This window comes from Phyllobates terribilis, unplaced genomic scaffold (assembly GCF_046119375.1).
Source record: "Phyllobates terribilis strain yellow unplaced genomic scaffold, ASM4611937v1 Scaffold_7__3_contigs__length_470593459, whole genome shotgun sequence".
Classification (NCBI taxonomy): domain Eukaryota; kingdom Metazoa; phylum Chordata; class Amphibia; order Anura; family Dendrobatidae; genus Phyllobates; species Phyllobates terribilis.
The window spans coordinates 301,254,681-301,267,880 of NW_027362767.1; the positions used below are offsets into that span (position 1 = coordinate 301,254,681).

Genomic DNA, 13,200 nt, shown 5'->3' on the forward strand with positions numbered 1-13,200 from the left:
GACGTAGAACTAGAAAAAAAATGATCAAAAACTGCAGTTAGAGTGACCATCGTTTTAATCCTCATTCAATAAGTCAATATGAAAATATGCAATTTTGTAATATAGTGTCTTCTCGGAGAAATCTGCTTCTTTTTCTTTCTGTTCACTCTGTTTAAGGGAGAAATCTATAAAATCAGTTTTCAGTGAAGACTGACTTCCCCATAACTGAGATAGGAGCTTACATTTGCTGCTCATAAAAGTCTATGGAGGAGGAGCAGGGATGAGGGAGAATAGCTGGAGGATACACAGAAAATCTTGCTGCAAGTTCATCTGAAAAGACCGTTACCATTTAACCTTTTTAAAGGGAATCTGTCACCCCCTGGGAGATATCAGACCGCTAATATGGTCATACAGGTTATAGAAATGTTAATCTATACTTACCTGTATGTCCCATATTAGAGGTCTTGTGGCTGTGAAATTGCTTTTTATAAAATCCTTTTTCCTAGGCTTGGCGTCCGCCTGCCCTATTTTACTGATCTGCTCTAGTGCGCAGGCGCCGGAAGTCACTGTGACTTCCCCTCCAGTGACCTCTGGCGTGCGCAACAATGAGGTCTGGTCCTCACTTCCTCCCGGCATCCTGCTATCCAGGAGGAAGTGGGGACTAAACCTCATTGTTGCGCACGCCAGAGGTCACTGGAGGGGAAGTCACAGTGACTTCCGGCGCCTGTGCACTGGAGCAGATCAGTAAAATAGGGCAGGGAGGAAAAAAAAAAAAAAAAAAGCGTCTTCAGCTATAGGCGCATGCGCAGGCTGTGCAACCCTAGACTGCACGTCACAGGGCCCTGTGACGTGCAGGGGAGGGGGGAATATTTAAATTAAGCAGAAGAGCGGGCAATTCTTGGCGTCCCCTGGACGCCAAGCCTAGGAAAAAGGATTTTATAACAAGCAATTTCACAGCCACAAGACCTCTAATATGGGACATATAGATAAGTATAGATTTACATTTCTATAACCTGTATGCCCATATTAGCGGTCTGATGGGTCCCAGGGGGGTGGCAGATTCCCTTTAAGGACACATCCAATTTATGCTTTTTCATTCTTTTCCTCCCCTTTTTCAAATAGTCATAACTTTTTTATTATTTTTCCATCCATATAGAAGTATGACTGCTTGTTTATTGTGAGATGAGCTGTAATTTGAATGACCCAATTCATTTTACTGTATAGAGTAAGGGAAAATGTAAAAAAAAAAATTTCAAGTTCAGTAGAATGGTGAAAAAGAAATTGCAATTCCACCATTGTTTTTGGGGTTTTATTTTTACAGTGCAATGAAAATGACAACATGATTGAAGGAGAAATACAATACCAAACATGTCTAATTTTTTATTTCCATGCCTTGACCCCTTTGCCCCCCAAGCCTGTTTGCACCTTCATGACCCTTCCAAATTTTACAATTCTGACCACCGTCACTTTGAGTTAATAACTCTGGAACGCTTCAACGGATCCCACTGATTCTGAGCTTGTTTTTTCGTGACATATTGTACTTCATGATTAGTGGTAAAATTTGTTCGATATTACTTGTGTTTATTTGTGAAAAAACTGAAATTTGGCCAAAATTTAGCAACTTTCAAACTTTTAATTTTTATGCCCTTAAATCAGAAAGCTATATCACACAAAATAGTTCACAAATAACATTTCCCACATGTGTACTTTACATCAGCACAATTTTTGAAACATAATTTTTTTCATTAGGAAGTTATAAGGGTTAAAAGTTGACCAGCGATTTCTCATTTTTCCAACAAAATTTACAAAACCATTTTTTTAAGGACCACATCACATTTGAAGTGACTTTGAGGGATCTATATGACAGAAAATACCCAAAAGTGACACCATTCTAAAAACTTCATCCCACAAGGTGCTCAAAACCACATTCAAGAAGTTTATTAACCCTCACAGTTCACCGTTCATTTATTCACAGGAATTAATGGAATGTTGAAGGACAAAATAAACATTTAACTTTTTTTCACAAAAATGTTACTTTGGACCCAATTTTTTTTTACTTTCACAAGGATAACAGGAGAAAATGGACAACAAAATTTGTTGTGCAAATGGAAGGGTCGCCATTTGACTTTTTGAAAATAAAATTTGCTGGAATAAGTAGTGAACACTGTCGCTTTTGGAGAGCCCCTGATGTTCCTAAGCAGTGGAACACCCCCACAAGTGACACCATTCTGGAAACTAGACCCCTCAGGGAACTTATCTAAATGTGTGGTGAGCACCTTGAACCCCCAGGTGCTTCACAGAAGTTTATAAACTTGCACCGTGAAAATAAAAAAAATCACATTTTCCCACAAAAATGTTTTTAGCCGCAAATTTTTTATTTTCACAAGGGTAACAGGAGAAAATGGACCCCAAAATTTTGTTGTGCAATTTCTCCTGAGTACGCGGATACCGTATATGTAAGGGAAAACTACTGTTTGGATGCACAGCAGGGCTCAGAAAGGAAGGAGTGACATTTTAGAATGTAGACTTTGATGGAATGGTCTGCGTGTGTCATGTCTTGTTTGGAGAGCCCCTGTTTTGCCTAAACAGTGGGAAAACCCCACAAGTGACTCCATTTTGGAAACTAGACCACTCAATGAATTAATCTAGGGGTGCTGTGATCATATTAACACCACAGATGGGTCACAGAATTTTATACCATTGTGCAGTGAAAAAAAAAATAATTACAATTTTACCACCAAAATTTAGTTTTAGCCCCAGATTTTACATTTTCACACTGGGAAATGAGTAAAAGTGGCACCAAAAATTTGCTGAATGTAGAAATACCCCATATGTGGCTGTACAGTACTGGTGAGACTATGGAGGGACGGAGCACTATTGGCCTCCTGGAGCACAGATTTCTCTAGAATAGTTTGCAGACTCCATAAACAGAGCCCCTAAGTGCTAGAAGAGCAGAATCCCCCCCACAAGTGACCCCATTTTGGAAATTATACCACTTTGGGAATTTATCTACAGGTGTAGTGTTGATTTTGACTCCATGGGTGTTCTCCAGAAACCAGCAGCAGCGGATGTTGCTGAGAGAAAATTTCAAACTCCCGTTGTAGTGACCAGTATGTTGTAGTGACTAGTACGTTATGCCCAGCACGTTTTAGTGACTAGTACGTTATGCCCAGCTCGTTCTTCTGGAGACATGCACCCGTAAATTAGGCAGGCTCTCATCGCTACAGAAATGCCGAACATGTGGACGCTAACTGCGGTTTAGGCAGACTGTGTCTCAGAAGGGAGGGGGCATTTGGATTTGGGAGCGCAGAATTTTCTGAATTTCTTTTGGGAGGGAGGAGCCATGGCGCTTTTCCAGAGCCTTTGTACTAACAGTAACGTGGAAGCCCCTTATATTTCTATCGAGAGATTACGGACCTGAGTGGGGGGCTTGCCTTTTTTTGGGGATTGATTTGAAGGTTTTAAGAACGTTTTGGATCACATTTATCCGACGCTTTACACTGAGCACTTGTATTGGCTTTTCCATTTATATCTCCGAATGACACGATTCGGATGAAACCCGGGAGGGATTCATTCACTAATGAGGAAGCAGAGTTACAATGGACTCCGTCTGGCCTCTATTCAGCGGTGGTGTTCTTTTCAGAAGTGCACAAAACTGTGGCCGACGGCACTTTCATGCACACCTAAAAAGACGGACACCGCTGGATCACAAATCAAATGGCGTCCACAGTGCCTCCATCTGCCTCATTATAGGGAATCTTCCACTGGGTGTTCCGTCCGAATCATGTATTTCAGAGATTTACATGGAAACCCTGGTGTAAGCGCACAGCGCAAAGTGCAGGATAAATGTGAGCTGAGCCTTACTGCGATCTTTGGGAAGCAGAATGAACAAATCAACAGCAGGTGAAGAATTGGTTTTATTTTTTTTTCGATGCCGTTTCTCAGTATAAGTGATTAGACTACTTTATTCTTCGGGTTGGTGCGATTACAGCGATACCAGATTTGTATTGGTATTTTATGTTTGGCAGCTTCCACACACTAAAAGAGACTTTTTTTCGCGCATCGCCATATTTTGAGGGCTATAATTTTTCCGTACTTTGGCCGACAGTCAAGTGAGAGCTTGTTTTTTTGTGAGACCAGTTGGCTTTTTTATTGGTACCATTTTCGGGCATGTGACATTTTTTGATCACTTTCTATTCCGATTTTTGGGAGGCAGAAGGAACAAAAACCAGCAATTCAGGAATTGTTTTTTTCTGTTTTTTTTTCTGTCCTTGCGCGTGTGGTAAAATTGATAAGGCAGCTCTATTCTTTGGGTCAGTACGTCTACAGTGATACCACATTTATGTAATTTTTTTTAATGTTTTGTTGCTTTTACACAATAAAAACTTTTATAGAAAAAATAATTATTTCCAGTACGTCCCCATGACAGCACCATAGGAGGAGTAATCCCATATCCTGTGTAGGGACAGGAAGCACAAGAGGTTAAAAGCCCTCCCACCCCCAACCTCCTCAGTGTTTTTCCTGTCCCTACACAGGACAGGGAGTGCAGGAGGAGCGCTGGTGCAGGAGCACTGAAGAAAAGGTTTTTACCTTGGGGAATCAGGGGGGCCACGGCTCTCTCCTTCCCGCCGTCAAGCGGGTCCTAGGCCAACACTCCCTGCCGGGAGTCCCTCAGCCTCCGGTGTGCTGGAGCCTCCGGGTGCCGCTTCCCCATCGCTGGGGCTCTCGGCGTCCTGCTCTGGGCGTGTCCGGCTTCTCCCGGCTCCAGGACCGCCCGGCGTCGAAACCGGAATTCCGGAGATGACTACTTCCGGTGGTGGTAGCGCGGGAAATTCAAACCGCAGTTAGACCAGACGCCAGGGAGCAGGAGAAAATGACAGGACGACCAGGTAAGATATAAGAAGGTGGGCTGGGGAGCAGCAAAGGCTGGCTTACAGCTTTGGCACCCCTGGCAGTACAATGGCTGACGTGTCTCACCCTGATACCCTCCCTGGATCACCCCACAGTCATGTGAGTGTACCATTACCCCTTTTTATATGGCTAATGGAGCTTACGCTTACCAGGCCCTCCATATTTTTTATAGGATGTCTCTGGGCAATTACCACCTCCTTCTGAAAAAAAGAAGGATATGGGGAAAAAGGCCACAGTAAAATCCAAGAGGTGCTTGGATTGTAACATCAGACTTCCCTACTCATATACAAAGCGTCTATGTGCTGAGTGTAGAGCCTCCATGCTAAAGGAGGAGCACGGGGCTTTATTAAATGAGATGCGTAGTATAATTAAAGAAGTAGTTCAGGCTTCTATTACGTCTTTACAGCCCCCAGGTTCAGGAGTCCAGGATGTCCCGTGACCCAAAAGACCCAGAGAAGATATAGCACCATCTTCTGAGGGTGAAATCGACCCATCTGGCGACTTGGACAGTGAGACCATTAGTCTACCTCAGGGTGGGGAACGGAAAAGATATACGTTCCACTCAGATGGTATGGATATTCTTCTACGAGCCGTCCGAAACACGATGCAAGTAGAGGAAACGGAGAAGATCAGTAACATTCAGGATGAGATGTTTGGTTGTCTTAAAACCCAGTGATCCATGGTTTTTCCTGTTAATGCTCATGTGAAGGACATGATACTGGAGGAATGGGAAGATGCGGAGAAGAGATTCTCTATACCACGAGACTTCCGCGCCCGACTATCTTTTGACCCAGAGGACACCAACGTGTGGGACACTGTTCCTAAAATTGACGTCCCAGTGGCTAAAGTGGTCAAGAAAACCTCTAAGTCCTGACGAGTCCTCAAAGGGGATAAAGATCCTATGGATAGGAAGGCGGACGGACTTTTGAAAAAAGCCTGGGAATCTTCGGTGGCAATCATTAAATCTAATATCGCTGCTACATCTATTGCCAGATCCATGAGAGTCTGGCTAGAAGAGCTACAGAGTCACCTACAGGATGTCACCCTGAGGGAAACTCTCCTTCAATCATTGCCCCTGTTAAAGATGGCAACAAATTTTTTGGCCGACGCTTAGGCAGATTCGGTCAGATTTGCGGCCAGAAATAATGTGCTTTCCAACTCAGCCCATAGAGCTGTTTGGTTAAAAACATGGTCTGGAGATACAGCTTCTAAGAACAAGCTGTGCTCTATTCCATTTTCAGGGCTCATAGAGTATTCGGACCTGTACTAGATGACATTCTAGAAAAAGCGTCCGATAGAAAGAAGGGCTTCCCTGAGGAGAGAAAGAAGGTGCAGCCCTTTCGCAAACCCTTCCCCTCCCGAAAATATAACACTCAGAAAAAAGGGGGGTCCACAAGCTGGAGTTTTAATAAGGGGAACAAAGATAGGAAATACCAGCCCAGTACTAGCTCCCGTCCAAAACGACAATGACTATGTCAGAGTTGGGGAGCGATTTAAAGTTTTTCAAAAACAGTTTGCATCGGGTCACTCAAAATCCCTGGATACTAACAACAATAGCACAGGGTTACAGGATAGAATTTTCTCAATATCCCACTCAAAAATTCCGCCTGACAAAGGGTTCCCCTACCTCTCTTTCCCGTCTATGGGCAGACATAGAGAAGCTGCTACATCAGAGGGTTATTGTGCCAGTTCCGGAACACGAACAACATCGGGGCCACTACTCCTCTCTGTTTTCAATAAAGAAACCATCAGGGGAGTTCCGTACAATAATCAACTTGAAACCCCTAAACTGATGGGTCCGTTACAAAAAATTCCGCATGGAATCAGTAAGATCAGCCATTCCTCTAATAGACGCAGATGCGGTAATGTGCACCCTGGACCTTAGAGATGCATACTACCACCTGCCAATACATTCCTCAAGTCAGCAATATCTGAGATTTGCACTACCATGAGGCTGTCAGATTCTACACTACCAGTTCCGATGTCTTCCCTTTGGCCTGTCATCTGCTCCCAGAATCTTTACGAAGATCATGGCAGAGGTGGCGGCCTATATCCGACTCAGGGATATTACCATCATTCTGTACTTGGACGACTTCCTGGTGGTGGCAGGATCTCCTCTAGATATGACGCAACATCTGGAAGTTGTCGTACAGACATTTACCAACCTGGGTTTGATTGTGAACAAATAAAAATCCAATCTTATCCCCAGTACTTCACACATCTTCCTAGGAGTCCAGCTCGACTCCCGAAGGCGAATGTCTTATCTCCCGGAAGACGCTCTCAATTCCACAAAGGATTCGTTCTTTTTCAAGAGAGAAAAAACCTTCAATCCGAAAGGCAATGAGTATTTTGGATTTATGACGTCATGCATCACCTGCGTCAGATGGAGCCAGTTCTATTCCAGTCCTCTACAGAAATGCATCCTGGAAGTGACTGACTGACATCAGAATTACCTAGACAGGAGGATGTCTTTGTCCAGAGACGCCCAGGACTCTCTACACTGGTGGCTCGACCAGAAGAATCTACAGACGGGAGTGCAGTGGATTCTGGAACCTTGTCTTTTAGTGACCACGGACGCAAGTCTCTCAGGATGGGGAGCTCGAGTGGGAGATTCTTATCTCCAAGGAACATGGTCCACAGAGATTCAGACCCGAACATCAAATTTTCAGGAACTGCAGGCGATCTGGGAAGCCCTACAGAGAAGCCGGGCTGTCTTAAGAGACAGACATGTAAAAATCCTGTCGGACAACATCACGGCAGTCTCCTTCATCAGACATCAGGGCGGACCAAGGCACCCACTTCTCCAGTCCCTGACCAAAAGGATATTCTTAGGGATAAAGAAAATAATGAGGTCCATTTCAGCAGTTCACCTTCGGGGATCCGACAATCGAGAGGCAGATTATCTCAGCAGGCGTCAGATGAAGGCTTCAGAATGGGAACTGAACGAAGAGGTGTTCCAGCAACTAACTCGCAGAAGGGGTCAGCCGCACCTAGACCTTTTTGCATCCAGAACGAATGCAAAGACAACATCTTTCTTCTCTCTCGACCCAGGAGATCATCCTCTGGCAGTGGATGCTCTCTCACAATATTGGGGAGAAGGCCTAACATATGCCTTCCCACCTGCCCCTCTAATTCTGAGAATGCTGCGGAAAATTCAGGAAGATCGGGCGACAGTCATAGCAATTGTCCCGTTCTGGCCAAGGAGGAGTTGGTTCTCCCTTCTCCGTCATCTAGCGTTGGAAGACCCAATCGTTTTACCATTTCAGGAGGATCTTCTGATGCAAGGTCCACTGTTGCATCAGAATCTTCAACAACTCCAGCTCTCAGCCTGGCTTCTGAAGGGGAGATCCTGAAGATTAAGGGCTTATCCGCCAGAGTGATCCAGACTATGCAGGCTAGTAGAAAACCTGTAACTCAGGCCATATATAAAAAAGTCTGGAAGACCTTTTGTCAGTTCCACAGGACGGTAGACACCTCTCAGCCAGACATCCCTGCGATCCTTGATTTCTTGCAGGCAGGATTTGACGCAGGTCTTAGACCAAGTACCTTGAAGATGCAGATTGCGGCACTAGGTGCTTTCTTCGACACATCATTGTCCTCACATCCCTGGATAATCAGGTTTGTCAAGGCAATCCAGAGACTTAGGCCTACCCAGAGAATTCCTTCCCCTCCGTGGGATTTGAATCTTGTCCTGAGAGTCCTTTGTAAACCTGCCTTTGGCCCAGTTAATGAATTGGGAATAAAGAACTTGACTCTGAAAACAGTCTTCTTGGTGGCAATCACCACAGCTAAACGGTTGGGTGAAATACAGGCTCTATCTATTGTCGAGCCTTGTATGCAGATTCGGGATGATTGCATCATTCTGAAGCTGGATCCAAGTTTCTCCCCGATGGTGGTGTCATCAATGACCTTAAACCAAGAAGTGGTTCTTCCATCATTCTGCGAAAACCCTAGGAATCAGAGGGAGGAAGAGTTCCCCCATCTCTATGTCCGCAGAGCAGTGTTGGCCTATTTGGAAGCCACTTGGAACTGTAGATTAGACTCTAATCTTTTTATACAGTTTGGGGGAAAAATAGAGGTAGGAAAGCTTCAAAACCATCCTTAGCTAGATGGGTCACATCCATGATTAATCTACCATATCTTTCAGAAGGACAGCCTCCCCCTGAAATTATCAAAGCCCATTCCACCAGAGCAATTTCCACCTCATGGGCAACTAGAGCAGGGGCTACCATTGAACAAATATGTACTGCAGCCACATGGTCAGGACATACTACTTTCTGCAAACACTACAAGCTAGATGTTCTCTCACAGCAGAGATCTGTGTTTGGTAGGAAGGTACTTCATGCAGTTATCCCACCCTAAGCTATGAGTTCTTGGGTATACTCTTATGGTGCGGTCATGGGGACGTACTGGAAAACCGGAATTAGTCTTACCGGTAAAGATGTTTCCAGGAGTCCACATGACAGCACCCTTATTTCCCTCCCTATATTGCTACTGTATGTGACTCTAACATATGTCTAAGCAAGTCTAAAAATAAAATTTTGTTGTACCCAGCCAATGTGGTTCTTGGAAAATCACTGAGGAGGTTGGGGGTGGGAGGGCTTTTAACCTCTTGTGCTTCCTGTCCCTACACAGGATATGGGATTACGCCTCCTATGGTGCTGTCATGTGGACTCCTGGAAACATCATTACCGGTAAGACTAATTCCGTTTTTTTGCATCCCTTCATTCTGAGAGCTATAACTTTTTTATTTTTCCACTGATGGAGTTGTATGGCGGCTTGTTTTTTGCGGGACAAGATGACATTTTCAGCGGTATCATTCTTATTTACATTTTGTCTTTTTTTATCGCACTTTATTCCACTTTGTGTTCGACGGTATGATGGTAAAGCATTCTTTTTTTGCCTTGTGTTTTATTTTTTTACGTGTTCACTGAAGGGTTAACTAGTGGCACAGTTTTATAGGTCGGCTCGTTCCAGACTTTACCAAACGTGTACTTTCTTTTGTTTTATATTTTTTTTTCTTTTTCATAAAAATATTTATAGGTACAATATATTTGTTTTCTATTTTTTTATTTATTTTTTTCTACTTTGTCCCACTCTGTGACTTTCACTTTTGCAGGCTGGATGATGAAGCATAGCAATGCAATACAGGTGTTAATCTTTTAATGGTAGTTTTTCTCTGTACGTTCTATTCCTGGTTTGGGTGTTCAAACCCTGACCAAGTACTCACATGTGAATGAGGCCTAATACTCTGAATTTCCTAGTGCCATTATCACACAATAGTATTTATAGCTGCCAACAGTTGGGGGAGCCACAAGCAGAAGGCATACAAGGGGCTCATGCAGATGTCCGTGGACATTGGGCCAATCTCAGACCACAATGCACAGACTTACCATGGGTGTCCCGACCAAAGCCTGACTATCTCTAGAAATACATGAAGCGGTTATGCTCCAGTCGTGAGACGCGCGGTCACTCCGTGCATTAGCAGTCCATGCACTGACCGATTTTCAGAGGCACTCACCCAACAAGGGGTGCAGCCTACTGGGAACTGGATAATTTGGCGCAGTGTAAGCCAACTAATAGTTTGAACTTGGACTAGATAGCTTGAAAATACACCAAATGTATTAATCTGCATGAACCATTGTGATAAGCCTGGCACGTTTTTAGGTTGTCTAGTGAAATCTGTCTGAAAGTTAGACAGTTAGACAGTTGTAGTAAATCTGCCCCACTGGTTTACATGTGCCACAGGTTGAGAAAATCTAGCTGACGTTTGGTCAGTCTTATCTTCCATGTAAAATGTAATTGAATTTGTAATGCTGGTTGGCGAGGCATGAGGTGGGGAGCTGAGGGTGGTGAAGACGGGTCTTAGACCTAAAGACTATGCAAACTTTACAAGTCTTTTTTTGTTGTCATAGTGCAATAAAAATGAAGCAACTTGAAAGTTATTAAAAAAAAAAAAAAAATCCTGTAGTGTCTGTAGTCCTACATGTCTCCATAGCTATGGACTACAAACAAGCCTGTGTAATCCTGCGTAGATACAGTGTTCCTCCACCCCGATTTTCCTGGTCACTTGCCTTCCATAGATTAGCCAGAAGGATACATAGAGGAAGGAGTCTGTGCTGGATGGCACTGTGCAGGGTATGTGCGGACTGGAGCTCTGGAGACGTACAGGTCTGCACAGGAGCAGAGGGAACAAAATGCCTACAGCCCCTGGCAAAAATTATGGAATCACCGGGCTCGGAGGATGTTCATTCAGTTGTTTCATGTTGTTGAAAAAAAGCAGATCACAGACATGGCACAAAACTAAAGTCATTTCAAATGGCAACTTTATGGCTTTAAGAAACAATAAAATAAATCAAGAAAAAAAATGTAGTACTCGGTAAGGGTAATTTTTTTCAGACCAAGCAGAGGGAAAAAATTATGGAATCACTCAATTCTGAGGAAAAAATTATGTTATCACCCTGTAAATTTTCATTTCCAAAACTAACACCTGCATCAAATTAGATCTGCTCGTTAGTCTGCATCTAAAAAGGAGTGATCACACCTTGGAGAGCTGTTGCACCAAGTAGACTGACATGAATCATGGCTCCAACACGAGAGATGTCAATTGAAACAAAGGAGAGGATTATTAAACTCTTAAAAGAAGGTAAATCATCACGCAATGTTGCAAAAGATGTTGGTTGTTCACAGTCAGCTGTGTCTAAAATCTGGACCAAATACAAACAACATGGGAAGGTTGTTAAAGGCAAACATACTGGTAGACCAAGGAAGACATCAAAGCGTTAAGACCGGAAACTTAAAGCTATATGTCTCCAAAACAGGAAATGCACAACAAAACGAATGGGAGGAAACTGGAGTCAATGTCTGTGACCGAACTGTAAGAAACCGCCTAAAGGAAATGGGATTTACATACAGAAAAGCTAAACAAAAGCCATCATTAACACCTAAACAAAAAAAAACAAGGTTACAGTGGGCTAAGGAAAAGCAATCGTGGACTGTGGATGACTGGATGAAAGTCATATTCAGTGATGAATCGCGAATCTCCATTGGGCAAGGTGATGATGCTGGAACTTTTGTTTGGTGCCGTTCCAATGAGATTTATAAAGATGACTGCATGAAGAGAACATGTAAATTTCCACAGTCATTGATGATATGGGGCTGCATGTCAGGTAAAGGCACTGGGGAGATGGCTGTCATTACATCTGCAATAAATGCCCAAGTTTACATTGATATTTTGGACAGTTTTCTTATCCCATCAATTGAAAGGATGTTTGGAGATGATATAATTTTTCAAGATGATCATGCATCCTGCCATAGAGCAAAAACGGTGAAAACATTCCTTGAAAGAAGACACATAAGGTCAATGCCATGGCCTGCAAATAGTCCGGATCTCCATCCAATTGAAAATCTTTGGTGGAAGTTGAAGAAAATGGTCCATGACCAGGCTCCAACCTGCAAAGCTGATCTGGCAACAGCAATCAGAGAAAGTTGGAGCCAGATTGATGAAGAGTACTGTTTGTCACTCATTAAGTCCATGCCTCAGAGACTGAAAGCTGTTATTAAAGCCAGAGGTGGTGCAACAAAATACTAGTGATGTATTGGAGTGTTCTTTTGTGTGTTTGTTTTTCATGATTCCATATTTTTTTCCTCAGAATTGAGTGATTCCATAATTTTGTTTCCCTCTGCTTGGTCTGAAAAAAAATCACCCTGAGTACATTTTTTTTTTCTAGATTTCTTTTAGTGTTTCTTAAAGCCCTAAAGTTGCCATTTGAAATGACTTTAGTTTTGTGCCATGTCTGTGATCTGCTTTTTTTCAACATTAAACAACTGAATGAACATCCTCCGAGCCCGGTGATTCCATAATTTTTGCCAGGGGTTGTAGTGTTGATTAAAAAAAAAAAAAAAGAGCAACTTTGATGAGCAATAAAACTATGAATGCAAAGTGGACTTTCCTTAAAACTATTGCGATAAAGTTGCATGAAATTTTTTGCATAACTCCGCAGTTCAGTGTTCCCCCAACTCCAGTCCTCAAGAGCCACCAACGAATCACATTTCTAGCATTGCCCAGGTAATACTGAGGAGATCCTGAGAAGGTGATCTGCTGGTGGCCCTTGGGGACTGGAGTTGGGAACACTAGTAGTTGCACAGACATTGTGTGGCTTTTGGCGATCTTAATCCAGTCCCAATGAGCGCCAACTACCATATGCTGAGTGTAGCTTCACCAGGGGGCGGCTGAGCGTGGCCAGCAAACTATAACTTCTGCCATACAAGTGCACAAGTGTCTGGCGGTGCCCTTATTGTACTTGGTGC

The 13,200-nt window shown here is 43.3% G+C and overlaps 1 protein-coding gene across 2 annotated transcripts in view; it reads left to right on the forward strand.

The window, feature by feature from the left end:
• ZC3H12B (zinc finger CCCH-type containing 12B) overlaps nucleotides 1-13,200 on the forward strand; it is a 76,841-nt gene that overhangs the window by 39,118 nt on the left and 24,523 nt on the right. The gene's annotated exons all lie outside the window — the stretch shown is intronic.